General features: G+C 42.5%; 1 pseudogene across 6 annotated transcripts in view; it reads left to right on the top strand.

Moving 5' to 3' along the window:
* LOC106506477 overlaps positions 1-23141 on the top strand; it is an 81433-nt pseudogene that overhangs the window by 5376 nt on the left and 52916 nt on the right. For 3 of the 6 annotated variants that reach the window (XR_002339592.1, XR_002339591.1, XR_002339593.1), the window contains exon 2: positions 275-430. The product of XR_002339592.1 is annotated as an uncharacterized LOC106506477, transcript variant X2 (transcript). The other 3 variants (XR_002339595.1, XR_002339596.1, XR_002339597.1) reach the window with 3 other exon arrangements.

Raw genomic sequence — 23141 nt, 5'->3', positions numbered from 1 at the left:
GGTGCCGCGGCTTTGAGGGTCCTTGGTTCGCGGAGGGCTCTAGTCAAAAGCAGCTGGAAAGTGGAGGCAGCCGAGCCACGCTCAGGGCGGTGGGTGCCCTGGTCGCGGGGCCGCCTTGGCAGGCGCCACCCCAGCCCCTGTGCGCACCAGCGCCCCAGCGCGGCCCCTTCGGCTGGTTCCTCCAGCTCATCCAGCCCCTCGGTCACCCCTGTTCCCTCGTCTTTTGTCTACCACACCCACCCGGATGCCTGCAGCCGCTGACCTTTCTCCCCAGGGGCTCAAAGAAACACCAGCAGCGTCCCGGGAGGAGAAAGAGGGTCCCCCGTCCTTTGGGGCCGCGCGGGACCCGGCTGCGGGGGCTGGACTCCCCGCTACCCATTTCCGAAAAGTCGCCGCAGATTTTCGGCCACCAGAAGCCGCCTAGTGCAAGGCAAGCGTCGGAGTTTGGAGAGGCCTGGGCAGGTGTGACCGGGTGGTGCAGAGGCTTCTCAAGAAAGGGGCAGCTTTTTTGCGGGGTGTGTGTGTGGGGGGGAAGCTTTCGTCCGAAATTTAGCTCTGCTGGGGCTTGGGATATTTGCTTTTCCTCCCCAACGTCTGCTTTATTCTCTTCCAAAGAGCATGTTCTTTTGCCGGATTCTGGGCATTTTCCGACCTCGTCAAAAAGGATATGCCGGGAAAGGAACATGCAGATAGTTTAACATTCTTTGGTTGGAGTCTGAGGAAGTGTCACCTTGACGCTAAGGAGACTTGGCGCTTTCAGGGAGTGTAAAACTTGCAAAATTAAGATCCCCCCCTCCGTCTTTCCTAAAGACAACTTTCTCTTCCCCTGCCCCAGCTTTCTTCAGCATAAAGCCTTGATGAGCCCTAGGCTGGAATCACTGGAAGTTAAGGAGTCTGGGGGGGGGGGGATTTGAAAAGTTGCAGCTGTAACGGAGGTGCTGGGCAGTGGGGGGGGGGGGGGGGGGAAGAGAGAAAGAACTAGAAAGTCCTGGAAGTGGGGCGGGAGTGGCTTTAGATTGAAGCAAAGGTCAGGATGACCCCAGGGGAGAAGCCTTTGTCGTGTTCCCCCCCCTTCCTTTCTCTCCCATTCCTGCTTCCAGTCCTCACTCAGGCTTATAGTTAACAGTATTTTTAGATTTAAAATTTTGCCAGGTGAGATTTTTCCTTAAGTGTACGTGTTACATGCAAAAATATATATATAAATTACATATATATATATATGAGGGGGTGAGAGGAAACTTTAGGAGGTGATGTATTTGTTTGCATAGCTTGTGGTTTTGCCACTGTATGCTTCTCTCCAACCTGATGAAGTTGCTTATATTGAATATTTATGGCTTGTTTGTGTGTCAGTCATACCTCAATAAAATGGTTTTTAAAAAAGTTGCATTTGGATTTCTTGTTGTGTTGGCAATGGTTTAAGAATCTGACTGTGGTGGCTTAAAGTGAGTTAAAAGATCTGAAGGTGCCCCAGGCTGAGGTTCAATCCCTGGCCTGGGAAATTCCATAAGCAGTGGGTGTGGCCATTGAAATAAAAGTTACATTCACTGGTCTAAAAGTTTTCCATGTCAGTGGTTTACAATGTAAATTATGGAAATGAAATTTCGGACACCATAGTAACATTTCATTTAGAAACTTTCTTAAAAGGACTGATTTCTTCAGTACAAGTTATATCCAATAGTTTTTTTTTAATTTTTATTTTTTGAATTGTTGATTTACAGTGTTGTGTTAGTTTCTGTTATACAGCAGTTTCTGTTTTGCAAGTAAGTTCATTTGTGTCATTAATTTAGTTTCCACATGGCCGAGTAGTATTCCATAGGTATGCACTATGTCCTGTGTGCATTCATCTGTCAGTGGCCGTTTACTTTATTTCCAGGTCTTGGTTATTGCAGATGGTGCTGCTATGAACACTGGGGTGCATTATCTTTTCGAATCGGAGTTTTCTTCAGATATGTGCCCAGGTGTGGGTTGCTGCATCAAATGGTGACTCCACTTTTAGTTTTTCAAGGAACATCCATACCGTTGTTCTCCTTAGTGGTTGTACTAGTTTACATTTCCATCAGAAGTTCCATCCAATCTTAATGGGACTATTAGGCATTAAATATAACTTTTGAAATTAGACCTGCAAATTCCAACACTGCCTCGCACTAGCTGTAGGACTTCTGAGTAAATCGAATTGAACGACCCTCTCCCCCAGCAGGTGTTATCACTTGATACACGCGGGTAATAAATATCTTGGCAATGAGGGTTAAAAGGCACCATGTGTGGGGTCTCAGGCACACTCAGTAGTGATTCCTTCATTAGGGAAGGAGCTATGAGCCCAACCCTTGATCCAGGGCAGTGTTGAGATCTCAGTGCCTCCCTCGGCCCTCCCTGCACTGGAGGTGGGTGAGGGTGTTGGTTCCAGACCAATGATCCCGCCGGGGAGGGAGCCGCTGCCTCCTCTTGCCTTCGCACCTCGGTGGCTGGGGTGACTCGTTCTCCCCGCGGCCTCTTGAGGATGAGGTGCAGTCTCTTCCCAGGCTCCACGAGTTTTCGGTGAGTACAGTGAGGAGGCCGGGATGGGCAGCGGGTAAGTGGGAACGGGGTGGCGCCCCACACCCTCCCCTGCTTGTTTGGGGTGCGGCGAGGGGAAGGCGCGCTGGTGCGGCGGCTCGCAGGAGTGGGGCTGTGCGCTTTTGGTGGGTGGCCGGAAAGTGGGACTGGAAGACTTGGGGTGGTGTGGGGCGGGGGGGAGGTGACGCCAGGCTCTCTGGGGCTGGGAAAGGTCCTTCGCTCGCGGACGGCACTAGTCAGGAGCACCTGGAACAGGAAGGTGGCCGAGTCACGTTCAGGACGGTGGGCGCTCCGGCCGCGGGGCCGCCTTGGCCTGTGCCGCCCCAGCCCCTGCGTGCTTAGCGCCCCAGCGCCTCGCCTTTGGCTGGTTTCTCTAGTTCCTCCAGCCCCTTGATCACCCCTGCTTCCTCTGCTTCCGTTTACCACCCACCCGGATGCCTGCAGCTGCCGGCCTCTCTCCCCCAGGGGCTCAAAGCAGCGCCAGCAGCGCTCCGGGAGGAGAGAGAGGGTCCCCGGCCCTTTGGGGCCGCGCGGGGATTGTCTCCCCGCTATCCATTTCCCAAAAGTCGCCGCAGATTTGCGGCCACCAGGAGCCACCTAGTGCACGGAGAGTGTCAGTTCGGAGAGGTCTGGCCGGGGGTGACCGGGCGAAGCCAGAGTGCAGAGGCTTCTGAAGAAACGGGAAGCTCTTGCGGGGGTGCAGCTTTCGGCCGAAATTTATCTCCGCGGGCGGCTTGGGATATTTGCCTTCCCTCCCCACCGTCTGCTTTATTCTCTTCCAAAGAGCATGTTCCTTCCCCAGATGTTGGGTGTTTTCCATCCTCCCTCAAAAAGGATACGCCGGGAAAGGAACATGCAGATTGTTGAACACTCTTTGGTTGGAGCCTGAGGAAGGCTCATCTTGACGCTGAAGAGCCTAGAGCTTTCAGGGAGTGTAAAATTTGCAAAATTAAGATCCCGCGGCAAGTCTTTTTGAAAGACAACTCTCCCATCCCCCGATCCCCATCCCCAGCTGCATAAAACTTGATGAGCCCTGGGCTGTGAGTCTTTGGAGGTTAAGGAGTCTGTAGGAGGATTTGAAAAGTTGCAGCTGTAGACCAGAGGGGGAGAGAGAAAGAACTAGGAAGTCCTGGAAGGGGAAAGGAGTGGCTTTAGATGGAAGCAAAGCTCAGAATGACCCCAGAGGAGGTCCTTGTGGCCCCCCCGCGCCTCCTTCCTTTTTCTCCCGTTCCTGCTTTCAGTCCTCCCTCGTGCTTGTAGTTGACAGTACTGTTTTACAGTTTTGCTAATTGAGATCTTTAAGTGTACTCGTCACACGCAAAAAATTGGGGGAGTGTGTGTGAGAGGGAACTTTTGGAGGTGATGTATTTGTGGCATAGCTTGTGGTTTTGCCAGTGTATGCTTATGTCCAAACTGATGAAGTTGCTTACAGTAAATATGTATGGCTTTTTGTTTGCCTGTCATACCTCAGTGAAATGGTTTTTAAAAAGTTACATTTGGAGTTCCTGCTGTGTTACAGTGGGTTAAGATTGGCACTGCATTGGCTTGAGTTGCTGGGGAAGCATGGATTTGATTCCATGTGGGCACAGTGGGTTAAAGGATCTGAGGGTGCTCTAGCTGTGGCTGAGATTTCAGTCCCTGGCCTGGGAACTTCCATATGGAGTTTGTGCAGCCATTGAAATAAAAGTTACATTCAGTGGTCTAAAAATTTTCCATGTCAATAGTTTACAATGTAAGTTATATTTACAAATATGAACTTTCAGAGACCATATTAATATTTCATTTAGAAACTTTATTAAAAGGACTGATTTTTCTCAGACAAGCTATATCCAGTGGGGTTTTTTTTTTTTTAAATTGAAGTCTAGTTGATTTATAATGTTGTGTTTGTGTGTGTGTTTCTGGTATACAGCAAGTAATTTAATGTGTGTATCTTCTTTTTCATGTTTTTCTCCTTTATGGCTTATTACAGGGTACTGAATATAGTTTCCTGTGCTAAACAGTAGGACCTTGTTATCTAGATTACATATAGTACTTTGTATCTGCTAATCCCAAACTCCTAATATATTCCTTTTCCACACCCTTTCTCCTCTAGTAACCATAAAATTTCTGTGTATGAGAGTCTGTTTCTATTTTGTAAATAAGTTCATTTGTGTCATAATTTAGTTTCCACATGGCTGAGTGGTATTCCATATGTTTGTACCACGTCCTCTTTGTGCATTCATCTGTCAGTGGCCATTTACTCTATTTCCACATCTTGTTATTGTAGATAATGCTGCCATGAACATTGGGGTGCATTATCTTTTCGAATTGGTGTTTTCTTCAGATATGTGCCCAGATATGGGGTTGCTAGATCAAATGGAGACTCTACTTTTAGTTTTTTAAGGAGCATTTATACTATTCTCCAAGTGGTTGTATTAGTTTACATTTCCACCAACAGATGTTCCATCCAATCTTTTTTTTAAACTTTAAGAATGATTTTTATTTTTTTCCATTTTAGCTGGTTTACAGTGTTTTGTCAATTTTCTACTATACTGCAAAGTGACCCAGTCACACATACATATATACATTCTTTTTCTCACATTATCCTCCATCAGGCTCCATCATAAGTGACTAGATATAGTTCCCAGTGCTATATAGCAGGATCTCATTGCTCATCCATTCCAAAGGCAATCATTTGCATCTATTAACCCCAGACTCCCAGTCCACCCTCTCCCCCTTTGCAACCATAGTCTGTTTGCCATGTCCATGCGTTTGTTTCTTTTCTGAAGGTAGGTTCATTGGTGCCATATATTAGGTTCCATATGTAAGTGATATCATATGGTATTTATCTTTCTCTTTCTGACTTAGTATGAGAATCTCTAGTTCCATCCATTGTTGCTGCAAATGGCAGTATTTTGTTCTTTTTTATGACTGAGTAGTATTCCATTGTGTACATGTACAACATCTTCTTAATCCATTCATCTGATGGATATTAAGGTGGTTTTCATGTCTTGGCTATTGTGAATAGTTACATGACAGATTTTTTTTTTTTTTTTTTTTTTTTTTTTTTTTTTTTTTGCATATGTTGGCTATCAATGGGTGAGGACAGAGCAGGGGGAGGGTTGCCTACACATAGAACGGATCGAATGAGCAGGCAGATGAACATCATGTAGTGATTGTTACATGCCATGGAATCTTATGAATCTTTTTGAATGAAATTTTGGTAGAGATATATGCCCAGGAGTGGGATTACTGGATTGTATGGTAGTTCTATATTTAGTTTTCTGAGCTGTCTCCATACTGTTTTCCTTAGTGGTTGTACCAATTTATATTCCCACCAACAATGGGAGGAGGGCTCCCTTTTCTCCACACCCTCTCCAATATTTGTTATTTGTAGACTTATTATTTTTTGGGGCGGGGGGGGGCACACTCATGGCATATGGAAGTTCCCAGGCCAGGGATCCAATTGGAGCCACAGCTGCCAAATTACGCCACAGCTATGTGGGACCCTAGCCATGTTTGCAACCTATGCCACAGCTCATGGCAATGCCAGATCCCCAACCCACTGAGCAAGGCCAGGGATTGAACCTGCATCTCGTGGATACTAGTGAGATTTGTTTCTGCTGTGCTATAATGGGAACTCCTGTTGTTTGTGGACTTACTAATCATAACCATTTTGACCACTGTGAGGTGATACTCATTGTAGTTTTGATTGGCGTTTCTCTAATAATGATGTTGAACATTTTTTCATGTTCCTGTTGGCCATCCCTATGCTTTCTTTGCGGAAATGTTTATTCAGTTCTTCTGCCCATTTTTCAATTGGGTTGTTCGTTTTCTTGCTGTTGAGTTGTATGAGTTATTTGTATATTTTGGAGATTAAGCCCTTGTCAGTTGCATCATTTGCAACTATTTGCTCCCATTCCATAGGTTGTCTTTTTTTTTTTTTTTTATAGTTTCCTTTGCTGTGCAAAAGTTTGTAAGTTTGATTAGGTCCCATTGGTTTATTTTCTTGTTTTTATTCCTATTGCCTTGGGAGACTGACCTAAGAGAACATTTGTGTGACTGATGTCAGAGAAATGTTTTGCTGTATACTCTTCTAGGAATTTTTTGGTGTCTTGTCTCATGTTTAAGTCTTTAAGCCATTTTGAGTTTATTTTTGTGCAAGGTGTTGAGGGTGTGTTTTAGTTTCATTGATTCACATGCAGCTGTCCAGTTTTGCTAGCACCATCGCCTAAGAGACTTTTTCCTGTTTTACATTCTTGCCTCCTTTGTTGCAGATCTATTGACCATAGATGTCTGGATTTGTTTCTGGGTTCTCTATTCTGTTCCATTGGCCTGTCTATTTTTATACACACCTCTTGATTACTGAAGCTTTGTAACATTGTCTGAAGTTTGGAAGTTATGCCTCCTGCTTCCCATCCTTCCCCCCACCCCATGCCCCAAGATTACTTTGCCAATTGTGGGTCTTTTATGATTCTATATAAATTTTGGGATTGTTTGTTGTAGTTCTTTGAAAAATACTATGGGTAGTTTGATAGGGATTGCATTAAATCTGTAGATTGCTTTCTGTAGTATGGCAATTTTAACTTTATTAATTCTTCCACTCCCGGATCATGGAATATCTTTCCATTTCTTTGAATCCTCTTTCATTTCCTTGATTAATGTTTTATAATTTTCAGTATATGTCTTTCACCTCTTTGGTCAGGTTTATTCCTAGGTATTTAATTCTTTTGAGTGATTTTAAAAGGTATTGCATTTTTATATTCCTTTTCAAATATTTCTTAGTATACAAAAAGGCAACTGATTTCTGAATGTTAATCTTGTATACTGCTACTTTGCTGAATTTGTTGATCAGTTCAGATAGTTTTTGTATCATGTCATCTGCATATAGTGACATTATTATCTCTTCTCTTCCAACTTGGATATATTTTATTTCTTTTGTTTGTCTAATTGGTGTGTCTAGGACTTCCAATACTATGTTGAGTGAAAGTGGTGAGAGTGGGCATCATTGTCTTGTTCCAGATTTTAATGAGAAGGCTTTCAGCTTTTCTCTATTGAATATTATAATGGTTGTGTGTTGTAAATGGCTTTTATTAGGTTAAGACATGAGTTGGGTAAGAGCTTTTTTTTTTTTCTCCTACCATGAATGGATGTTGGATTTTGTCAAATGCTTTTCTGCATCTATTGAGATGATCATGTGGTTTTTCACTTTTGTTAATGTGTATGATGATTGATTTGCATGTGTTGAACCATCCTTGTGAACTTGGGATGAATCCCACTTAGTCGTGGTATATGATCTTTTTTATGGGTTGTTGGATTCAGTTGGCTAAAATTTTGTTGAGAATTTTTGTGTCTCTATTCATCATGGATATTGGCATATATATATATATATGTAGTATCTTGGGTTTTGGTATTAGGGTGATGGTGGCTTCACAGAATGTCTTTGGGTGTGTTCCCTCCTCTTCAACCTTTTGGAAGAGTTTAAGAAGGATGGGTATAAGTTCTTTGTATGTTTGGTAGAATTCGCTTGTGAAGCCATCTAGTCCTGTACTTTTGTAGGGAGTGTTTTTTTTTATTTATTTTTTTATTACATATTCAATTTCTTTTCTAGTGATTGGTCTGTTTAGTTGATCTATTTCTTCTCGATTGAGTTTTGGTGGGCTGTATGTCTCTAGAAAGTTATCCATTTCTTCTGGGTTGTCAAATTTGTTGGCATATAATCGTTCATAGTATTTTCTTATAGTTTTTTGTATTTGTGCATTATGGTTTTTTTTTTTTTTTTTTTGTATTTCTGCAGTATCTTCTGAGATTTCTCCTTTTTTGTTTTTACTTTGAGTTCTTTCTCACTTCTTCTTGGAGAGTCTGGCCAGAGGTTTGTTTATTTTGTATACCCTTTCAAAGAACCAGCTCTGGTTTATTGATTTTTTTTTTCTTCTATTTTTTAAATCTCTATTTTATTGCTTTCTCTGTGATCTTTATGATTTCCTTCCTTCTTCTGACTTTAGGTTTTGTTCTTTTTTGTCTAAATCTTTTAGGTGGTAAGTAGGCATCCCATAGTTTTTTTTTTTGTCATTTTAGGGCCACACGCATGGCATGTGGAGGTTCCCAGGTTAGGGGTTGAGTTGGAGCTGTAGCTGCCAGTCTACGCCACAGCCACAGCAATATCGGATCCAAGCTGCCTCTGTGAGCTATATCATAGCTCACGGCAACGCTGGATCCTTAACCCACTGAGTGCAAGGCCAGGGATTGAACCTGAAACCTCATGGTTCCTAGTCAGATTAATTTCCACTGCACCATGATGGGAACTCTGACATCCCGTAGATTTTGAATGGTTGTGTGTTCATTATCATTTGTCTAGAGGTATTTAATTTCCCTTTTGATTTCCTCGTTGACCCATTGTTTTTTTTTTCAAGTAGCACGTTGTTTAGTCTCCATGTAGTCAGTTTTTTTTTGGTTTTTTCCCATTTCTTTTCCTGCGGTTCATCTCTCACTTCATGCCATTGTGGTCAGAGAAGATACTTGAAATAATTTTTCCATTCTAAAATTGATTAAGGTTAGTTTTATGCCCCAGTAGTGGCCAATCCTTGGGCATGTTCCATGTGCACTTGAATATATATTCTGATTTTTTTTTTGGATGTAATGTCCTGAAAATATCAATTAAATCTAACTTTTCTATTGTCATTTAGGATCACTGTTGCCTTATTGATCTTTCTGTCTAGAGGATTTGTCCATTGATATGAGTGGGGCATTATGTCTCCTACTTTTATTATATTCCCATCAATTTCTCCTTTTATGTCTGTTAGCATTTGTCGTATATATCTGGGGACATATATATTAACAATCGTAAATGCTCTTCTTGAATTGATCCTTTTATCATTAGTGTCCTTCTTTGTCTTTCTTTATAGCCTTTGTTTTAAAATCTATTTTTTCTGCTATGAGTATTGTAACTCCCACTTCCCTGTCTTTTCCATTTGCATGAAATCTTTTTCTATTCCTTCATTTTCAATCTATGTGTGTCCTTTGTCCTAAGGTGAGTCTCTCATAGGCAGCATATTGTAGGGTCTTGTTTTTTTAAATCCAGTCTACCACTCTGTCTTTTTGATTGGAATGTTCAGTCCATTGAACATTTAAGATAATTATTGAAAAATATATATTTATTGCCATTTTAACCCTTGTTTTTCCAGTTGATTCTGTTTTTCCTTTGTTACTTTCCTTTTTTGGTTGGATGATTTATTTTATGCTTGTGTCCTCTTTTTAATTTTTGTGAATGTATTGTTTGGTTTTGATTTGTGGTTGCCCTGTTTTTCAAGTATGTTAACCCTTTCCTATATCTGCTTGCTTTAGCCTGATAATCATATAGGCACGAACATATATTAAAAAAACAAGAGTCTAGATTTTCTCACTTTCCTTCTCACATTTTATGATTTTTGAGGTCCTTTTTTTACATATTCATGTTTATATTTTTCTGTTCCTCATGTTTATCAGCACTTTTATGATAGGTACTCCCCACCCCTGATCTATATACTGGCTTATTTAAGTGATTACTTTCCAATTGCGATTTCTTCCATCCTTCTTCTTTCCTATTTGGAGAAGACTGTTCAGTTTTTGTTTGAGTATGGGTTTGGTATTGCTGTACTCTTTCAGTTTTTGAGAAAATCTTTATTTCCCCTTCTATTTTAAATGATATTCTTGCTGGGTAGAGTATTCTAGGCTGCAATTTTTTCCCTTTTAGAACTTTGCATCTAGTTTGCCACTCTCTTCTGGCCTGTAGTGTTTCTGTAGAGAGATCAGCTGATAGCCTTATGGGGGTTCCCTTCTAATTCTTCATTTTTCTTCTTTCTGCCTTTAGAATCCTCTCTTTAACTTTTGCCATTTTTATTGTAATACGTCTTGGTGTGGGTCTGTTTCAGGCCTTCTGTACTTCCTGTATCTTGACAGCTGTTTCATTTAGATTTGGAATGTTTTCAGTCATAATTTCCAAATATATTTTTAACTCCCTTTTTATTCTTCAGGAATCTATATTATGTATAGGTTGGCCTGCATTATATTATCCCATAGATCTCATTGCTTTCATGTTTTTTTCATTTAGTTTTCTTTCTGCTGTCCTGATGGGATGATTTCCATTATTCTCTCTTCCAAATCACTGCTTTGTTCCTCTGCATTATTCATTCTGTCTTCAGTGCCTCTAACCCAGCTTGTGTCTTTGCAAATAAATTTTCCAATTTTTCTTGGCTCCTCCTTATATTTTCTAGTTCCTTTCTAAAATAATCTGCATTGCTGTTCATATCCACTCTTCATTCCTTTATATCTGCTCTCAATCCATTCAGAATTTTCACTGTCTCTTTTTTGAACTCATTGTCTGTTAGACTGCAGAGGTCTTGTTTCATTGTTTGCTTCTTCGGGTGAATTCTCTGTCCTTTCAGTTGGGATTGTTTTTGAGCTTCTTCATTTTGCTTATATTTTCTTATTCTTTGGAGCCTGAGTCTCAGTGCCCAGCCCCCTTCTGAGTGTCTCAGGCTGTGGATTCCCGGGAGGTGGTACTGATGATGTGTGCAGTGCTCTCTCTCTCTCTGCTTTGCCCTCAGTCCAGATGCTGGGCTTTTCTCTGAAGCTTGAGGTCCCTCTGTCTTGGCTGATGCCCCTCAGGTGATTTCACAGGGTGTGGATTCCTTTCCTCTTTCTCAGCTCCCTCTCAGGAGTGCCGGTCCTGTAGTGATGGCTTTGTTTCCCCTCTTTTTTTTTTTTTTTTTCCTTTTTGTTCTATGCAGTTATGCGGAGGGTTTCTTGCCATTTTTAGAGGTTTAAGGTTTTCTTCCAGCATTCAATGGATCTTCTGTGTGAATTGTCCTACATGTAGATCAGTTTTTTTTTTTTTTTTTTTTGATCGTGGGAGAAAGTGAGCACCACATCTTACTCCTATGCCATCTGGATCCCACCCCTCCAAATGTATCTCTCACAGTGATACCCTTGGTGTGTGCAGCACCATCTCTAAGGTATTCTTGCTGAAAAACTCAGACCTGATTGAGAACAGCTTCAGATCTAACTACAAATTTAGAAAATGGCACCTTTGGAATGTAATTGGTCAAATTGAGAATGTAGGATATTTCACAGGAAGTTTATGGAATTTATTCTGTGAATGGCAAGGTAGAAGTGAAAAAAGATTTTACTGATTTAAAGAGAGGGAGACAAAGAGACACACTGTCCTAACCTGACTCTAAAAGGAAGAGGCTGAAGCAAGAATTAAGATGCCAACAGGAGTTTCCATTGTTGCTCAGTGGGTTAAGGACCAGACATAGTGTCTGTGAGGAAGTGAGTTTGATCTCTGGCCTTGCTCAATGGGTTAAAGATCAAGTGTTGCCACAGCTGAGGCATAGGTCGCAGATGCAGCTCGCATCTGGCATTGCTGTGGTTGTGGTGTAGGCCGGCAGCTGCTGCTCCGATTCAACCCCTAGCCTGGGAGCTTCCATATGTTGCAGGGGTGGCATTTAAAAAAAAAAAAAAGTTAAGACATTTCATTTTGGTCGTGCATGCTCCGGTGATTATGGTGGAAGGAAGAAAGAGAGGAAAGGGAAGACAGCAGCGTGATGGGATATTATGCTATCTCTGCCTTCACCACCAGCAGGGAGGACACACAGCTGAAGACCCAGCAGGGTGGGAGATTTCACATGGACTTCTCCAGCTGGACTGAGGAGAAACCACACCCTGGATGTCTGCTGAAGGAAGAATGAAAAGGTAGTTTATTTCCCTGGTTCCCTGTGATGTCCCCATTTTTCATGAGTCAAATTCTCCCTTTTGGGGAGCTTTCTTTCGATTTGGGTTGATCGGAGTCCAGGCTTTTTAGGATGCTAAATTCCATACTTGGTGGGCTGGTGTTTCACCCAGGACTGAAAGTGGCATTCTCTCCCAACAAGGAGAAATGAGGGTACTCGAGGGCATCTAAGATGATGCATAATTTTATATTTTCAAACTCATTTACTGGTTTTGCCTCTCAGATCTACTCAAACCTTCCCAGTGTATTCAGCTCCCAACCACAATGTTTCTTTCTTGGGAACAAAGTGGTCCTCAATATTTGCCTGTCAGAAGTAGTTCAGGTCTAACTAGCCCCAGATTCTTCAAGGCAGCTCATCATGATTTCCAAGTAGAAGAAAGCAAGAGTTAAATCAAGTAACATTCCCCAGCTCTGGCTGCTTTCAAGGCAGTCAAACAGTTCCTTGATGCTGCCACCAGGTGGAGCCATTGAACCAAGTCGGATTCCTCATGCCCTGAGTAGGGATGGTGGATACATAGTGTAAGTTACAACTGCCATAAGAAAACTTTGAACAGTGTTTCCAAATAAAAGGTATACTAATTAACAAAGTGTTCTTAAGAAAGTACCTACTTAGAAAATCTTTAGATTTTTGTGTTGGGGTGATTTGGAAACAAAATATATTTTATTGAGAACAAATTATTTCTTTTCATATCATTTCAACAACACTTCTTAAAAGATTATGTGCCCTTCCCTGTGCTGGACTCTGAAGCTACAAGGACAAGTAAGATGCAAAGGCAGTCATAAGCCAGTAGAGAAGAAAACACACACAAATATAAATATTTTGTCTTTTTAGGGCCTCACCCGCAGCACATGGAGGTTCCCATGCTATGGGTTGAATTGGAGCTATAGCTACTGCCACTTAATTGACAAGACTAGTGCTGTCTAATGGAACTTTCTGAGATGGTGAAGATATTCTGCATCTGCACCATGTGAGACTGTGGCCACTAGCCATATGTGGCCAGTGAGTGCTTGAAATGTGGGTAGTGTGATAGAGGAACTAGATTTTAAATTCTGTTTAGGTCAGATTTAAATAGTTGCGTGTGGCTAGTGGCTACTATACTGGGCAGCCAGATCTGGTTAGGAGCTATTACCTTGTGGAAGAGAGAGATTATGTTAGAAAAATCAGCAGAGACTTTCGTGCCTCTGTGTGTGGGGGGGACCAGGGTACCGAGGAATGGTAACTGGAAGAAAGGTACAGGCTAGATAGCACATAGGAGGGTGAGGTCCCTGGCAGGGAGGGGGCTGTGGTGTTTGGTGGCAGGGGAGTGGGGGCTGTCACTGTGATTGGAGGTGAGACTTCTGACCCAGCATCTGGAGCCTTGTTGGTGCCTAATTATGTCCAGTCCCCATTCAAGTTTGCTCACACTTTGCCTGTGCAGAGATACTGTGATGACAGGTCTGTCTCTTGTGAGCCCACTGACAGCCAGCTTGTCCCCCTTGACTGTCCAGCTGCAGAGCCATTGTTCTGTGCCCTCATATTTTGCTTAGCAACAATCTGACCCACCCCCATGTGGACAATATAATAAACAACATATGACATGGATGACAAAAGCCAACCTTACTACTTAAAATATGAGTGCAAATTTAAACATTTAAATTAAAACTTAAAAACATTAGACTTGGAGTTCCCATCATGGCACAGCAGAAATGAATCCAACTAGGAGCCACGAGGTTGCGGGTTCGATCCCCAGACTCCCTCAGTGGGTTAAGGATCTGGCATTGCCCTGAGCTGTGTTGTAGGTCACAGACATGGCTCGGATATCGGATGTGGTGTAGGCTGGCACCTGTAGCTCCGATTAGACCCTTAACTTGGGAACCTCCATATGCCGTGGGTGCTGCTCTGAAATGACGACAGACCAAAAAAGAAAAACCTCAAAAAACATTAGACTTGAGTTTTTTTTATTTATTACCCTTAGGACAATCCCTTGTGTTAAGTGGGCTTTGGTTTCCCCCTCTGTGATCTGTTTCTAGTTTCCCTGGGTAGATTTCTTTGCTTTATAAAATTCTAAAATGAACACAAGTTGAAACATACCAGGTCCCCTTTCCTGCAGGCCCTTTGCTACGGAGCTGGTCGGGTGACTAATGCTTCTGCTTCCTGTTATTGTCTGAAAAGGGTATGTGAAATCTTGGCTTTTAGCCATTATTCAGAGACCGGTTAAGTGCACACGTCCCTGGAAATCCCCAAGTGAAACTGCAGTGAAGGGACTTAATATGTTACAAGTGGAAGAGGTGGTCAGTTCCTGAGAGGGAGACTTGCGGCCTGGGAATTCATTTCTCCCAGGAAGCTACCTTCCAAGTGCCCACCTTCACCTGAGGACAGTCCTCCAGTCAGTCACGTGCCCTCTGTACATTCACTCATGTCACAAACACTTATCGAGCACCTACTTGGTGCTGGGTGTGTAGGATTTCACAGTTTAATATTTCTCTGCCCTCATGGAGCTTGTATTCCAGCAGGGGAGAAAGAACAATAAGTAAATACATCTGTAATATGTCAGGAAAAGGAAGAAGGAGTTTAAAACATGTAAATGTGATGGACGGCAAGGAGACCTCAGAAATGGGTGGTGATTTAAGAGAGGAGTCAGGAAGGAATTCTCTTGTGCTACAGTAGGTTGAGGATCTGGAATTGTCACTGTAGCGGCTCGGGTTGCTGCTGTGGTGTGGATTTGATCCTGGCCCAGGAACTTCTACCTCTGCAGGTGCTGTCAAAAAGAGTCAGGAAACGTCTCTCTGGGAAGGTGAGGTTTGAGCAGACTGGAATGATGGGAGAGTATGAAACCTGTGAGTGTCTGGGGAGAAGGATGTTCCATACAGAATGACCAACCAACACAAGAGTGAGCTTGGCCCATTCTAGGAAAATCACGCAGGACAATTGGACCAAACTGAAGAGAATGAGGCAGGGAGTGAAAGGAGATGCAACTGGAGAAGTGGGTACGAGCTGGACGTCTTAGACCTTACGGGAGCTGGTAAGGAGTTCGGGTTTTTTCCAAGTTTATGAGAGGCTATTGAAGCAGGGATGAGACAGATCTGATTTATGCTTTAGGAGGAGCATTCTGGTTGCTATCTGGAAACCCTGATCACTGAGGAGTGAAGAAGGAATTGAGGAGTCCAAGTGCAAGACTGTTGCAGGGATGTAGGTGAGTAGTGGTGGTTGCTTTGGTCTAGGTGGTAGCAGTGGAAATGGTGAAAGGTAGTCGGTTTGAAATAAATTTGGAATCCAGTTGGGTGAATTGGATATGGGATGTAAAGAGAAGAGTAAAAGTCTTCTATGTTTTATTTTTATTGTTTTATTTTTTAGCCACCCCGTGGCATATGGAGTTCCTGGCCAGGGATCAGATCTGAGTCACCTTTGCAACCTACACCATGTCTGCGGCAATGCTGTATCCTTAACCCACAGTGCTGGGCCAGGGATCAAACCTGTGTCCCAGCGCTGCAGAGACACTGCCAATCCCATTGCACCACAGTGGGAACTCCAGAAAAAGTGTCCTGTGTTTTGAGTCTGATAAACCAGGTGAATATTTACAAGAACGAGGAAGGCTGGAGGGAGGGCTGACGAGGGTGAGGGGTTCACCAAGCATAGATGGCTAAAGATGATGGGAATTGAGGGGACAGGTCAGGGATCAAGATGTGGAGTTGAGATTCTTAAGTGTCTAGATGTATTTAAAGGCCTGGATTTGAGTAAGATCATCCTTAGGGAGAAAAGTAGATACATGAGAGAGTTGAAGACTGAGCCCTGAGATGTTGGGAGGAGGAGGAAGGGTCATCCATAGAGATGGGGAAGAGACTTGCAGTGATCTCTGGAGAGTTTTCAAGGAAGGGGGTTGATTGCTTCAGTAATACTTCAGTGATGATGGAGACCACTGGTGTCTGGACAAAATCAAGTTCAGGGGCATGTAGGGGTGAGCACTTGATCGGTGTGAATTGAAACCACAATGAGAAGTAAGGAAATGAAGATATAAGTATAAATAATTCTTTTTTTCCGGAAGATTTCATGTTTTTTTTCTTTCTAAATTTAAAGTGTAGGTGATCTATAATGTGCCAATTTCTGCTGTACAGCAAAGTGACCCAGTCATACATGTATGTACTTTCCTTTTCTTAAAAAATATGGAATACTTCACAAATGTTATCCCCATGCTGGGGTCATGCTAATCTCTGTATCGTTCTAATTTAAGTCTGTGTGCTGCCCATGGGAGCGTCTAGACAGTTCTATTTAGAAGTTTTACTATAGGGGAGTTCCCATCATGGCTCAGTGGTTAACAAATCTGACTAGGAACCATGAGGTTGTGGGTTTGATCCCTGGCCTCACCCAGTGGGTTAAGGATCTGGCGCTGCCATGAGCTGTGGTGTAGGTCACAGATTGTGGCTCTGATCTGGTGTTGCTGTGGCTCTGGCATAGGCTGGTGGCTACAGCTCCAATTAGACCCCTAGCCTAGGAACCTCCATATGCTGCGGGTACAGCTGTAGAAAAGACAGAGACAAAAAAGAAAAAAAAAAAGTTTTGCTATAAAGGGGAGCTGAGAAATGAAGCAGCACTTGGAGGGGGGATGAAGGGCCTAAGGTGGCATCTTAGCTTGCTTGTAATTAGATTGCAGCATGCTTCTGAGTTTTCAGCATGGTTTTCAGAGTTTTTTTTTTTCCCCCTTTGGCTACACCCATGATACCCTGGGGCCAGAGATCTAACCTTGTATCACTGCAATCACAGTGCTGGATCTTTAACTTGCTAGGCCATGAGGGAACTCCATCAGTGTTCAGTTTTAAGGGCACATATAAGAAGGCTTGGAGGACAGAGCTTGATCCCTGCAGGGGCACTCCAGGAGGCGTGTCTGAGGCCTTAGCTTGGGGAGAAGCAGTGGGACCCACTGGCTGGGGCTGCACAAACAGTACTGCTGGGCATGCTAGGCTGACCTTCAGATTTGCGTTTCTGTCCTGAAATTTCACTGTGACCTTCTCATTGGGTGGCCCCCCAATTCAGCCTTCAGTAGCTTCTCATGTGTTATTCCCCCTGGTTATTGGTGAAACTGACTCTGAGCAGCTGATGTGTGGTTTTGAGGTCTATGGACTTTTACGGGCAGTGGGGCTGTGTTCTGGGTGAGAGTGTGAGGGCAAAGGGCATATCCACGTGCTTCTCAAGATGGGGATAATGAGGGAGAACCTACTGGGGCTATTCTCTTTACCTTCTCTGGCCTGTTTGTGAAGGAAGAAGAATCTCCAGCACACCCTCTGTCTCCCCATCGCATAAGAGAATTAACCTGGACAGATCTCAGCTGAGGTGATGAGCCATAACAATCCCACTGGAGATGTGATTAAGGCATACAGGTGAGCAGAAAATTTCCCAGCTATGTTTTAGTGGAAATCGTATTAAACTAAGACCTTGGTGTGATTTTGCTTTTTAGGGCTGCACCCGCAGCATGTGGAGGTTCCTAGGCTAGGGGTTGAATCAGAGCTTTAGCTGCTTGTCTACATCACAGCCACAGCAATGCCAGATTCAAGCCGTGTCTGCAACCTATACCATAGCTCATGGCAACATCAGATCCTTAACCCACCGAGCGAAGCCAGGGACCAAACATGTGTCCTTTGGATACTTACTAGTCAGGTTCATATCTGCTGTGCCACAACAGGAACTCTCCTTAGTGTGATCTTGATGAAGTGTGTTAGCATCTCTAGGCCTAAGGTCTTCACCTCTCAAATGAAATTTGGGGGAGGATAGGACAGTCTAGAGTCTTGTCTTGCTCATCAGGCTGTAGCTGTCATGTGCATGTTTTGGACTTGTAGTGTGAGTAGAGTTATGGTTCTCAACCTTGGCTGTATGTTAGAATCATCCAGGGAGACTGTTCCCGAGGCCAGGATATAGGCATCACAGCCATGGTCATAAAGCCTTCTGGGCCATTCCAGTGTGAAGCAGCTTTTAGAGCAGGGCCATTGCACCTGTGCTTTCTGTAGCACCAACACTGGCATCACCTGGTGGCTGATAAGACACACGGAGCCACTGCATTAGAATTTGCATGCAGTGCTTTAGAGCTTTGCTGACATCTAGTGGTGACAGCCTGTATTAAGACTTTCCTGGAGTCTGGCACAACATTGTAAATCAACTATACCTTAATAGTAGTGAAACAACTCATTCCAGGGAATTTTTTTTAAAAAAATTTATTTAAAAAATTTTAAGTGAATTTTATTTTTTATTTTTTTATTTTCTATTAGAATCTGATTTACAGTGTGTTAGTGCCAGGTTTACAGCAAAGTGATTCAGTTACACATTTCTATTCTTTTTCAGATTCTTTGCCTATATGGGTTATTACAGAATATTGAGTAGAATTCCCTGTGCTATATAGTAGTCCTTGTTGATGATGCATTTTATAAATAGTAGTGTGTATCTGTTAACCCCAAATTGAAATGCCAGATGTCACTGTAGTAAGTCCAGTTTGTGAAGGCCCAGATTTATGAACCCTGAGTATGAACGATACTCAAGGGAATGATCATGTGTTTCTCAAAAGTAAATGGTGAATACAAGAAACATGCTGATCTTAATGCCCTTTGCCAGAAAAGAATGAAAATTGCTGGTGAAAACATCTGATTTCTGTAAATATATTCTTAAGACTTAGCTTTCTGCATGCAAATTTTCTTTCCAGTTTAATTTCTGGTATTGAATAATACTAGAATTAAAAATAACTCGTGTTCTTGGGAGTTCCCTGTTGACCTAGAGGTTAATGGTCTGGCATTGTCACTGCTGTGGTTCAATCCCTGCCCAGGAACTTCTGCATGCTGTGGGTGTGGCAAAAACAAAATCAGGTGTTCTCAATAGGGGAGTGGTGAAATAAACTATTAATAATTCACTTAATGGATTTTTCAAGCAGATACGATGAGATTTTGGAAATACAAAAGACTCTTGTCAATGCGCAGTTGGGAAAAAAAAAAAAGGCAAGGTATATACCTGTGTACTCAGTCTGATGACAAATATACAACAAACCAAAAACCTAAAAGCAAGCTCAAAACCATGCAAGGAGAAAAGATTGAAAAGACATGCATCTGAATGTTAATAATAGTTATCCATGCATAGTAGACACTTATCTATTATTTTCAGAAAGTTTGTGAAATATGTTCTTTATAATTTAATCAATTTCCTTGAACAATCCAGAATTTGTACCTTTATTACTATTATTTTTTTGGCCTTGACCTAGTCATGTGGAATTCCTGGGCCAGGGATCAAACCTGTACCACAGCAGTGACAATGTCAGATCCTTAACTGCTAGGCCACCAGGGAACTCCCTCTTCCTTAAAAAAAGACTCCTGCCCTCTGGTCTTCATGAATTGTATGCAACTGAAACATTTTAAACTCCTGCCCTCATCTCAAATTTCACAGAAATCTGATAGAAGGAAACACAGTCTCATAACATAATGGCCTCATGATAACATCTATAGCTTGTTTATGTGATTCTGTGAGATTCATGCTGTTATTTCAGTTCTCTTCACATCAAATTCTGCCCTAGCAGTTCATAGCAATGGGTATTTTGTGTTATGTGATTCTTTCTGAGGCAGACCCATGTGAGCAGGGTAATTGTTGTTGAGGAAATATAATTAAAAACGGAATTTCTCCCAAGCTAGGAAACTTCTCCACGAAGAGAGAGTAGAAAGAAAACAGCTTTATTATTGAATAAGCATTAAACCAAAATTCAATAAGCATCACAGGCAGTCCACTAAGGGAATGGAAAGCCAGAGGGAAATCTTACCCTTTTATGGAGTCAAGCCGACCCCACTGTTGGATGCATTTTCTCTAGATAAACATCAACTAGTCCTCAGGTTAGAGGACCATTGGCCCCACACAGTTCATCCTAGATTCCTCTGGCACTGGGGTGACCCTCTGGGTTAGCTGATTGGCTTTATCCAAGGGAAACAGACTTCTTTCTGACACTAGGTTTTAAGCAGGGTATCCACTCAAGTTGGGCTCTGATCCTCCCAGAGAGACTGGTTCCTTGTCTTCCCTCATGTTTGCATTTCCAAGAGATGACTCCCAGGTCCTTGAGAAAGACATTCCTGGGTCCGAAAAAACGACAGGAGGCTATTGAGCTTTTAAAAAAGATTCGCACACCTTTCAAAGAGACAGAGAAAGAACTCACAATGACAGCTTTTCTAAAGTTAATGCTCGAAGATAAAGGGAAGGGGGAGGATAGCTCTTCCCTTGTTTTCAACTGGTAGAGTTTAGCCTCTTATTTTTTAGTTAACTTACATTTGTCCTTACATTGCCCACAGCTTTAACAGGCCTTTGTAAGAACCATGTGTTGAAGGCTCTTTCTGTTTGTTGTGCAGCCCCCCTTCACCTGACATCCCCCCACAAATGGGTTAATCACTGGAAGCCCTTCCGGTACCTGACTGTGGTTTCCCAGCCCATTGGCTTTCATTGAGTTTGGTGGGTTTTACTTGCAAAGGTGAGCAGGGCAGGGAAAAGTGAGCGGTAGATGGGTTTCATTTCTGAAACTAGGGGTAATGCCTCTCTGCTCAGCCTCCCCCAGCTCTCTGACTAACATCAGAACCCAGAGATGTTAGAACACCACAGTTAGTCACAAAAATCTTCCTTCCATGGAAGCCCAGTCACCATGTAGGTAATAGTAATAGTCTCCATTTGTGTCACACTTTACAGGTGAGGAAGCAGACTCATGTCTGTAATTATTCTAAAGCTCATAATAATCCTACAGTGTATGCATCATAATCCCCATTTTCTATAAAATCTGTAGCATCTATTTATACTTCAGTTATTATCTTTCAGAATTTATTTTCCATATATACCTTTAAGCTTTACATTCAAGTTAAAATATTAAAAGAATATTTTAGAAATATGCTCGAATGCATGAATCTGCTTAATGTGAATAGAACCACGAAGTAGCTTCCTCTGGTTTGCAAATATAAAATACATATGCATAAAATCAGAGATATCATTGGGTATATGTGATATAAAAATAGACTGTGTTAAAGAGCCTTTAATGTTTACCAGTCAATGTTACAGCCGAAGGAGGTTATTAAAAACTTAAACACCAAAATGAGAGGGAAATTCAGTTCTAAGATGTGATACTCTCATCAGGCCATATTACACTTAAATGCTTCCTATTTAGAGTGTTAGAATTATTCCCAAAGCAGTTTATGGTGTTACTTTTTTCTTTCTAAAACGAAGTCAATAGGATTTTATTTGATTTTATTCAGAGTGATTTAACTGAATGTGATACCAAGTTAAGAGTTATTAAAATCTTGGACTTCCTGTCATGGCTCAGTGGAAACGAATCTGACTAGCATCCATGAGGATGCAAGTTGGATCCCTGGCCTTGCTCAGTGGGTTAAGGATCTGGAGTTGGCTGTGAGCTGTGGTGTAGGTATCAGAGGTGGCTCGGATCCTGCTTTGCTGTGGTTGTGGCGTAGGCTGGCAGCTATAGCTCCAATTTGACCCCTAGCCTGGGATCCTCCAAATGCTGTAGGTGTGGCCCTAAAAAGAAAAAAAAAAAAAAAAACCCAAAAAACAACAATGAAAAACGGGGAGGCGGGGGGAGCTGTTAAAATCTGGACATGCTATAGAAGTAGGGAACAGTGGGTAGACTTTTAAAGACAGTGGGGTCTTAAAAAAAAAAAAAAAAAAAAAAAAAGGAGTTCCCGTCGTGGCGCAGTGGTTAAGGAATCCAACTAGGAACCATGAGGTTGCAGATACGGTCCCTGCCCTTGCTCAGTGGGTTAACGATCCGGCGTTGCCATGAGCTGTGGTGTAGGTCGCAGATGCGGTTCGGATCTCGCGTTGCTGTGGTTCTGGCATAGGCCAGTGGCTACAGCTCCGATTCGACCCCTAGCCTGGGAACCTCCATATGCCGTGGGAGCGGCCCTAGAAATGGCAAAAAGACAAAAAAAACAAAACAGTGGGGTCTTTAAAAACTCATTTAGGAATGTAATCCCCAGACCCTCCTGCCTCAGGGCTAGAGTTATTCCCTTTGTTTAGACGATACAGTGACCGTAACAGATGAATCCCCAAGAAAATTTTTATTATTTTCTAGGAGTTTTGTAATTTTATGTAAATTGAGTATACTTTAAAAAATTTAAAATGTTCTGTCAGTTTCTGTTGCACAGCCAAGTGACCAGCTATACATTCATACATTCTTTTTCTCACATTATCCTCCATCATGTTCTATCACAGGTGATCAGATGTAGTTCCCTGTGCTATACTGCAGGATCTCATTGCTTATCCATTCCAGATGCAATAGTTTCTAGCCCCAAACTCATTATTTATTAAAAAATGGTATCGAGGTATGTCATGTAAAAATCGAAACATACTTAATGTGTATACCTTGATGGGTTTGGGGATTAGTGTGTGTCTGTGACACCATCACCATCAAGTCCATAAACATATGTATCACTTGCCAAAGTTTGCTATTGCCCTCTTTATTATTATTACCATTATTATTTTGGGGGGTAAGAGTAATTAATGGTGGTTCCCATTGTGGCTCAGCAGTAATGAACCCGACTAGTATCCATGAGGACGAGGGTTTGCTCCCTGGGTTAAGGAGCCAGCATTGCTGGAGATGTGGGTGTAGGCTGAGTTGCTGTGGGTGTGGTGTAGGTCAGCAGCTGTAGCTGTGATTTGACCCCTAACCTGGGAACTTGCATATGCCCCAGGTGTGGCCATAAAACAAACAACAAAAGAATAAATTATATGATTTACCTTCTTAGCGAATGATAAGCACACAGTATAGTGTTGTTTGTTATATGCAGTATGCTGTGTAGTAGGTCTCCAGAACTTAGTATCTTGCATAACTGGAACTTTGTACCCTGTGGCCAT

Source organism: Sus scrofa, chromosome 16 (assembly GCF_000003025.6).
Source record: "Sus scrofa isolate TJ Tabasco breed Duroc chromosome 16, Sscrofa11.1, whole genome shotgun sequence".
NCBI classification, from domain to species: domain Eukaryota; kingdom Metazoa; phylum Chordata; class Mammalia; order Artiodactyla; family Suidae; genus Sus; species Sus scrofa.
The sequence above is the reverse complement of the archived record's forward strand: the minus strand, read 5'-3'. Positions and strand labels throughout refer to the sequence as shown.